This window comes from Equus caballus, chromosome 15 (assembly GCF_041296265.1).
Source record: "Equus caballus isolate H_3958 breed thoroughbred chromosome 15, TB-T2T, whole genome shotgun sequence".
Lineage (NCBI taxonomy): Eukaryota > Metazoa > Chordata > Mammalia > Perissodactyla > Equidae > Equus > Equus caballus.
The window spans coordinates 75,802,187-75,810,877 of NC_091698.1; positions in this window are offsets into that span (position 1 = coordinate 75,802,187).

The window sequence follows — 8,691 nt, forward strand, 5'->3', positions numbered from 1 at the left end:
TCTCCAGAATCACGGTCTATTCCTTTTTATGTTACTAAAAGTTACCATTTTTTCTCGAGTTCCCTCACAACACACTTGAGTCATGGAATGGAGGAAGTCCATGAGTTAATTTGATAAGCATATTAAAACAAAAAAATATACATCTTGAGTACAAATTATACGGAACATCGCATGCTTTATTCTGATAGCACGTCGTTTCATCCAGCCAGACTTCCATTCAAGAGTGTTTAATTTTCACCTTGTTCTTAGGGCAAATTCTTATGAAGTAGGCCTAAACATTTCTTACTTGAGTTGTAAGGGAGTCATTCTGTGGTAAAATGCTACAAAGAACATCACATGGGAGAATGGGAACTATGCTTATTTTCTGAAGTGATGTATATAACACGGTGAAATCTGTTTTACAATTATCTTCCATTTTTACTTTAAAAAACCTGCTAGTGAATTCACTTCCATTAGCTTCCAAGGGAGGTCAATAATCTTCATCCTTTGAAGGTCAGCCAAATTTTCTTCATGGAAAGCAGATTGACATGGGTGATAGATAAAAACGTCTGCCCAAATCAAAGCCAGTATGCAGAATAGAGTTAATATTCCAGGGACTCATTGTGCAGAAGGAGATGTCTGCCATACGTCAAAATTAGCGAGGCTGAACAAGTGAAGTGGGTATTATGCTCACCATAAAATGATCATTGGAGTAAGTCATAAGGCATGTGTGTGATTCATTGCCAAAAGATTGTTGGGGAAAAAAGAGCTTTGAGTTCTGGGGAGTTCTGGCTTCATAGAAAAAGAGGACCCAAATGGGGTCTTGAGGGACTGGTGAGATTTTTTTTTTAGGGACAGGGGCCATACTCAAGAGGAAGAAGATTATGAACAAACAAAAGGATACACTACATCCTGGTAGGGTTTCCACTCAAAACAGTCTAGGAACAGGGATTGAAGTAGAAAATGCTTAGTTCCAGGACTAAAGGAATTGGGCCCATGGCTGAGAAGTCTCTCCCAGTGGAATAAGAAAAGACTCAGGAATCTGAGACTGCTGAACAGGTGGTGCCTAGGGTTAGAAATTTATATACAATAAGCCACCATCTTGTGAAAGCTCATGCCCCGTCAGTAGTGACTACGCTGTAACCTGAAGGCCAGATTGGAGACACTTGAACAGTGAGGCTGTTGGGTGTTCAGGGAAAGCCATTCATGATGATGGAAGAAGTGAGAGGGGCTAAGTGTCTCCTGAAACAGCACCAGATGAAACAAGTTCATATGACAGTACCTGGACTGAACACACTTGAGCAGCCATCTCACCAGCAGTACCCCCAGGGAGCTTCGTCACACCCCTGATCAACACATCCTTTTCCCCGGCTGGGTTGTAATTTCTTATTGAACTTACCCAGGATTAAGGGAGAAGGGTCCTCAGGAAACAGAAAGAAAAGTCCAAATGTCAATGAAGAGTCTCGGCTGAGTAGAAAAACCAACTCAATGGAGTAGAAGCAAACAGCTTCTGACGTTCTCTCAAACTCTTTGAAGTCCAAACTCAAAATTGAAGCCCAGAGAGAGGCAAAGTCTTGGATTTCCAGACTCTGGTTTCCTGAGGTTCATGCCTCTTCCCTGGGGTGATTTCTGGGCTGTCCACCACTCTGACCACATTCACACCTAGGATTAGACCTTATCCTGCTAGATACATCAGGAAAATGGTCATCTTAGCACTGCACAGAGTCCCCAACATTCACACCACAAATACCCACAGTGAGAAGTGGAAAGATCTTTGCATTACATTTGAGTCTTGAACAAAGAGACCCTTGAGGAACTTCTTCCATGGAAAATTCCATCTGTAATACAAGTCATAAGAAATGTGCATTAAAACCCCCAAAGAATGTTGTTCCCATACCCATGACCAGCCTTGTTTGTAAGGTGAACTGGGCAGAACCTAAGGAGACCCTGAAAATACAAACTGCTCAAAACAATTTCTCCTGTATGTAGCTGCCCCCAGTGTCAGAAAATCCACATTAGAAATGAGTTCCTTTGGATAAGGCATTATGGTAGGCATGAAGTCCCCTTAGCATACTTCCATGGCATCAGCATCTTAAAGCATCACCAGGGGGGTGTGAATTTACTTATCAGATGTCTACGCCAGGAGCATAAGACTCTAGCAACTGTACTGGGACAAGGAAGAACATGGAGAGTAAGAGAAACAACAAAAGCATGAAGAGTGAGTTCATTTTAATGCGTAATTTTGCCTGGTACCCACAAAAGAGGGGGTGAGGAGACAGGCTTTTCCAAAACATTTAGCTATCACCAAATGTGGCTTTCACCAGAGGAGATAATAAAGGTTATAGTTGGCTGGTCTCCCTGGTGCTGGAGGAGTAAATGCAGCCATTTCAGTGAAATCTAATTTTGAATCAACACGAATTAGATAGTACAGGAGAAGATTAATATAAACCTCTCAATGATTGATGTGGTTCCACTCATTAATGCCTTGACGCCAAACGTTGATATTTCTAAATCACTGTCTAATCTTCCTTCTGCCTTTCCCCTCCCAACCCTTAACAATGGCCTCTTAGTGACATGGTTTCCTTGAGGAGATTATGATTTTATCCTGAAGTCTCCTTTATAATAGTTTTTCTGCATTCGAAGGTAAACCGTTAGCAATGCCCCAGAAACACATGAAACTTTGAAAAGCCTGAAACATTAAAATTATGTATTTAACTTTTCAGAGTAAGCAATAATGTTCAAACATAACTTTGTAAAGTGAGCAGAGACATCGTTAAAAGTGAGAGAAGAAAATTGCTAATTATCTCCTAATCCTTACTCTCATTGCATGAAAATGAAATCAGGATGGGACTACAAACAAGAAGCAAAACATGCATGGTGTCCTTGCCTCAGATTTTTCACCATAAATGGCAAGAAGGAAGAGCACACAAACGCAATCTTAGATATTAGATTAGCATCCAATAAAGCTCTCCCGCCCCATAGCAGACCATGGCTCCTGTGACCAAATAAAGCACTGTTTGTGAACATTCACTCTGCAGTAACCCCTTCTTTTTTTAAAAAAAGCAAAGTGCTTTCTTCACTGTTGATTAAAATTGCTAATTTTCAACACAGTTGGCTCTCTGGACGTTATAAGCATATCGCAAATTGATCAGGTGCTTTAGGTACCTGAGAGAAAAAGTTTTAAGTCTCATGATAGGAGAACCGAGCAGAGGGGCAGACCCTGTTCTAAGAGCAGGGGAAGCAGGGTCATGGTACCCCAGACCCCGCTCCCGGGAGATTGCTCTTACCAGAAGTGAACAAAGTATTGCAAGTGAAATGGCTTCTGGGAGTGAGGTGCCCATCCCTCTAGCCAGCCTTGAAAAAGGGATGCATAGAAAACACTCCTTTCTCCCTACCCCTGATCTTCCGAGTATTCCCTCCCTGGGGGAGACTCCTCAGCTTCCCAGCCCCCAGCCCCTCCCTTCAGGTCCTAGGAGAAGGCCATGGGAGAGGCAGAGCCAGCTCTCTGGAGGATGGTTTGGAGGGTGTGATCCTGCCTGGACTTGCCCAAGAAAGATTCTTCGAGTCTCTGGTTCTTCCAACAAGGGCTCCTCTCGTCGGTTGTCTCTACTATAAAAACACCAAATGATAGTGTATGAACATTATATCTGTGGTAGGCTGAATAATGGCCCCCACCCAAAGATCCCAGGTCCTAGTCCCTGAAACCTGAAAATGTTACCATATTTGGAAACAGGATCTTTACAGATATGATTAAGTTAAGGATCTCGAGATGGGAGTTCTCCTGGATTGTCCCGGTGGTCCCTAAGTGCAATCATAATTTTTCTCAGATGAGAGAGGCAAAGGAAAATTTGACACACAGAAGAGGAGGAAACCACATGGCTGCAGAAGCAGAGATTCATGTGATGTGGCCACAAGTCAAGGAATGCTGGTAGGCACCAAGCTGGAAGAGGTGAGGAACAGATTCTCCCTCACAGTACAGAACTTCCAGAGGGAGTTCGGTCCTGTTGACAGCTCGATTTCAGCCCAGTGATACTGAGTTTGGATTTCTGCCTCTAGAACTGTGAGAGAATAAATTTCAGTTTTAAGCCCCCAAGTTTGTAGTAATTTGTTAAAGTAGCCATAGGAAACTAGTGCGATACCCAAGCACTGGAGAGAATGCAGAAAGATAGAGTATGTGAAGGACAGAGAATGCTATGGACTGAATCCTGTTCCCCTTAAATTCATATGTTGAAGCCTTAACCCCAATGTGACTGTATTTGGAGACAGGGCCTTTGAAAAGGTAATTAAGGTTCAATGAGGTCATAAAGGTAGACCCTAATCCACTAGGATTGGTGGCCTTATAAGAAGAGGATGAGAGACAGAGCTCTCTCTCTCTCTCTCGCCCTCTCTCTCTTTCTCACCCTCTCTCTCTCTCCCTCCCTCTCCATACATGTACACAGAGGAAAGGCCATGAGAGGACACAGCAAGGAGGTACCATCTGCAAGCCAAGGAGAGAGGCCTCAGGAGAAACCAGCCCCACTGGCATCCTGACCTTAGATTTCTAGCCTCCAGAACTGTGAGAAAATGAATTTCTGTTGTTTAAGGCCTCCAGTCTTCAGTATTTTGTTATGGCCGCTCAAGCGGGCTAATACAGTTAACAAAGAAGACCCCCACTAAGAGTGAGGTTCTTTAAGGAGATAAGGCCAGGATGACCTCACCTCCCTGGACCCCAGTCCTCACTGTAAGACAAGGAGTTTACACTGATTCAGTGTTGCTCTGGCTTATGGAGAAAAAAGGGAGGCAGGAGGCAGGAGAAAAAATTCCAGGCAGGAGATCAGCAGGAGCAAAGTCTAGCCCCGTGTTAACATTTCCAGAAAGCATCCCCCTACAAGCGCACGAGAGAAAGCTGCTTTCATGTGCCACGTGCTCAGATGGGGTAACGTAGTGTCTAATCAGACACAGGTGTGATGCCTTGGCCTGTGGGGGCCAAGTCGGCTACCTTCAGGAGGGTCACTGTAACTCACCATTGATTGCTGCTGGTGTAACACAAATCGAGTGTGTGCATGGTGGAGATGAAGAGAAATAAAGGATTTAAAACATGTTTTGAGGCTTGTTTCCAGCCCCAGACAGCATTTGATGTGGGCAGGGGCCAGATTATTCCTGTCATCCAGATAACAACAAAAGGGAAGCAGAGAAGACTGCAGAGGGGCGCTCGGTTGTTTCTAGGGAGATATTCCTCAGTAGCTCTTTGCCTCAGAAGTGTTCCTTCCCACACAAAGTCCAGGCCTTCCCAGGACGGGGAGAGCAAATCAAAGAAGAGGCCAGAGCGTTCACTGAGACCCAGGAGTGATGTGAGGGGCATTGTAAATACCCTTCGGGGAGCTGTCTGGCAAAGAGATAGCCAGTGTGCCCTAAGGGCCAAAGCCTCCCATTTCAGGGCACACAAAGGAAATGGAGACATTTGAAGGGTACTCTGGGAAATGAAAGGGCTGTTACGGCTGATGCAGGCCCCACCTACCTGCTGCAGGTGCTACGGGTTCAATGCCTCAGTGTGCTTGTAGCGCATTTGATGCCCAACAGTTGCATTGTGGGATGTCTTACTGGCCCCCTAGCTATTTATGGGACCACACTGAGCTTTTCATAGGACTCAGAGTCCTGCGACCCGTGTGTGGCACAAGCAGGTGATGGAGAAAGTGTGGCCCTAGAGCGGATACCTAACATGGCACTGGGTGAGGCCTGACAGCCATGTGGCAGTGGTGGCGGCAGCAGCAGGGCCACTGCAAACCCTTCACTTATAACAGGGGATAGGGAGCAAATCCAGGACAGGGAGCCTGTGAGGCCCAGGAGCCTCTGGTGAGTTGAGATGAGATCTAAACAGCAAGAGTCTTCAGTGTGACAGGAGGAGCAGAACTGAGACTTTGCCTGTGACTATCTGTGGCTAAAACAGTCTATCAATGTCATTGATCCACTACGGGAGAACATGGGGTGGAGAACGTGCTCCAGTGTCTGCCACTGAAAACTAAACAGCCCGGCCTCAAAGCCATGACCCACTCTCACAACCTTGAGAGTAGTTTACACCAATGTCTCCATTTTCTCACCTCACGTTCACTGAAGCCACTGTCCTCTGTCTTCCACCACCGCCGCTCTATGGAAGCTGAACTCAGCAGAATCACCAGTGACTCTGTTCCTAAAGTCACAGACATTCCCTATCCCACCTCCCTTCCTTCTCTGCCGCATTTGAATCTACCAGGCACTGCTTGTTCCCTCAAACTCTTCTCCCTCTCTAACCACTCCACTCTGGATCCTTTCTGGTTCCTCTTCCTCTACCTGCCCTGTCACTACCATGCACTTGTGGGTCATCCTTGTCCTTCTCTCGGTCCCTCTGTTTGGTTGCATAGCTTCAACTACCAGCTACTTACTGATGACTCCCAGATCTGTATTTCCTGCCTAGACTCAGCTCTTGAGCTTCATACCTGAAAATCCAACTGAGCACAGCACGTCTCCACTCGCCTGTCCTGCAGGATCCACAAATTCACCATATTCCAAACTGAGCTCACCATTCCCAAGAATATGCTTCCTTCCTCCTTCTCCTATCCCAGTGAATGACACCCCCAGCCAGCCAGCTGCCCAAGACAAAACCTGGGAGTTGACTACACCCTCCCTACAACCCTCTCCTTTTACCTCCTTAATATTTTTATATCAGACCTCTTTTCTCCATTCCCACTACCACTAACTTAGTTCAGATCCTCATCATTCCTTGCTTCTATTATAGCAACAGCTTCCTAACTATTTCCCTGGCTTCAGTATGATCCTTGCCAATGTTTTTGTTTTATTTTGTTGGGGGTGGGTTTTTAAAATACTTTTTAATATTTTAAAAAAATATTTTAAACTTCTCTAAACGAATATCTAAACCCATAAAGTCCCAAGTTAACAAACTCCAGAGACTCCTTCTTACCATACTAAGCCCAAACTCCTAAGCAGGCATGCAAGGCCCTCCATGAACTCATAATAATGTGGTAGTGGCAGAACCTGGACATAGAATCCAAATTTCCCAAATCAAAGTCTAATGGTTACCACCTCCCCAACACCCTAATCCATACCCAAGGAGGTGAAATTGGATTTCTGCTGCTGGGGGTTAAGTTTAGAAGATAAACATCCTTACTTCTAGGTGGGTACTTCATTCAAAACTTCTTCCTTTAAAGTTCAACTTTCTTAAAACTTAGATCACTTCTGCCTCCTCCCTTCCTAGCAGCTGGAGGATATACGGGTCTGGGGTCTCCTTATGATTGTAAAGCAGCATTTTCTTTCTTCCCTCTGTTAGAAAGCCAGGTAGAACCAAGTCAAGTCCAGGAGAGAGTAGCCAAGGATGTCATCTCACCTTCTTCTGGTCTTGGGATTAGAGGAGGCAAAGGGTCCTTAACAGCTCCCCCAAGGCTTGTCCAGGTGAGTGGACCAGAATAGGCACCCACATCGGGTGTGAGGGCTAAAGCCCTATCTGGTAATAGCATGTCCCTTTTCTGGGGACCGTAAATGGTAACAGGGAATAGGACAGGAATTGGGGCTTTAAGATCCTGCCTATCTTCCCTTTGCAGATGTGACTAACCGGCAGGTCTTCAATCTGCCACCAAGTAGGAAGTAACCTCCAGGCCACTCAACATTAATAAGCCTTCTCTCAAACTCCAGAGGAGGTCGGATTCCTTATTTATAGCTCTGCCAGAATTTCCTGGGGGATGTAGAAGGGAAGAAGAAGAAGAGAGGCTATGATTCCTTATACATTAATCTTTTCTATCTATTATATTACATAATAAATTTGTCTATAATCACATAGAAGGTCTTTGACTCAGTTCTCATTTTGTCTTACACTGCTTCAGGAGCCCCTGACTCCAGTCTTGCCCACTCTAAGTTACAGCCCTGACTGAAATTCTCACCAGGTCCCTATAGCTAAGAGACAAAGTCCAAACTCTTCAAAATGGCAGTCCAGGACTTTCTCCCTTCTGGCTCCAAATGAGGCATCCAACTTTGTTTATACCTTTGGCTTCCACCACGTTGACTATTGCTGAGCTCCCCAAATACCAAACTTTACAGCGTCTGTCTTTGCAGGAGCTCCTTCTCCATCCCCAACCCACTGACACCTCCTCCGTGATGCTTGCACTAGAAGTCCCAACAATCATTTGTTCCTTTTTGGCCCCATCACACTTTGCACAAGCCTCTATTCAATGCATCTTTCATGGTATTATAACCAAGTCCATCTTCCTGGCAGCGCCGTCCTCAGACATGACTCCCAGCCAGGCCCAGTAGCTGTTGCTGAATGAAGGAAAAAATGAAAGAATGAATAAATGGATAAAAAGTAGACACTAAAATTAATGCTCACCAAAGAAAAATTTTTTCTATTAGTCCACAAGATATAAAGTCCACAAGAAGTTAAAACTTGTCAGGAGTCTTAACTGGATGAGAGAAATGCTATAAATTCTGAAAAAGAAGTTTTGAGGAAAAGAAAACAAGGTACAATGCACATCTCTAATGTATCAAAAGCATGTAGAGACTAAACAGGACTGAAACCTTTTTTTGAAAATATATTCTTGCAAATGTTTGCATGGATCTGGATTGTTTTTCCATATTTACATGTTTTCATTATTTACCTTATGGAAGAATATAGCCCTATAGAAATTTATTATTGTTTGCTACACTAAGATAGAGCCATTAAGGCAAGCTTTTAAAATGTCGTTGGTTTAA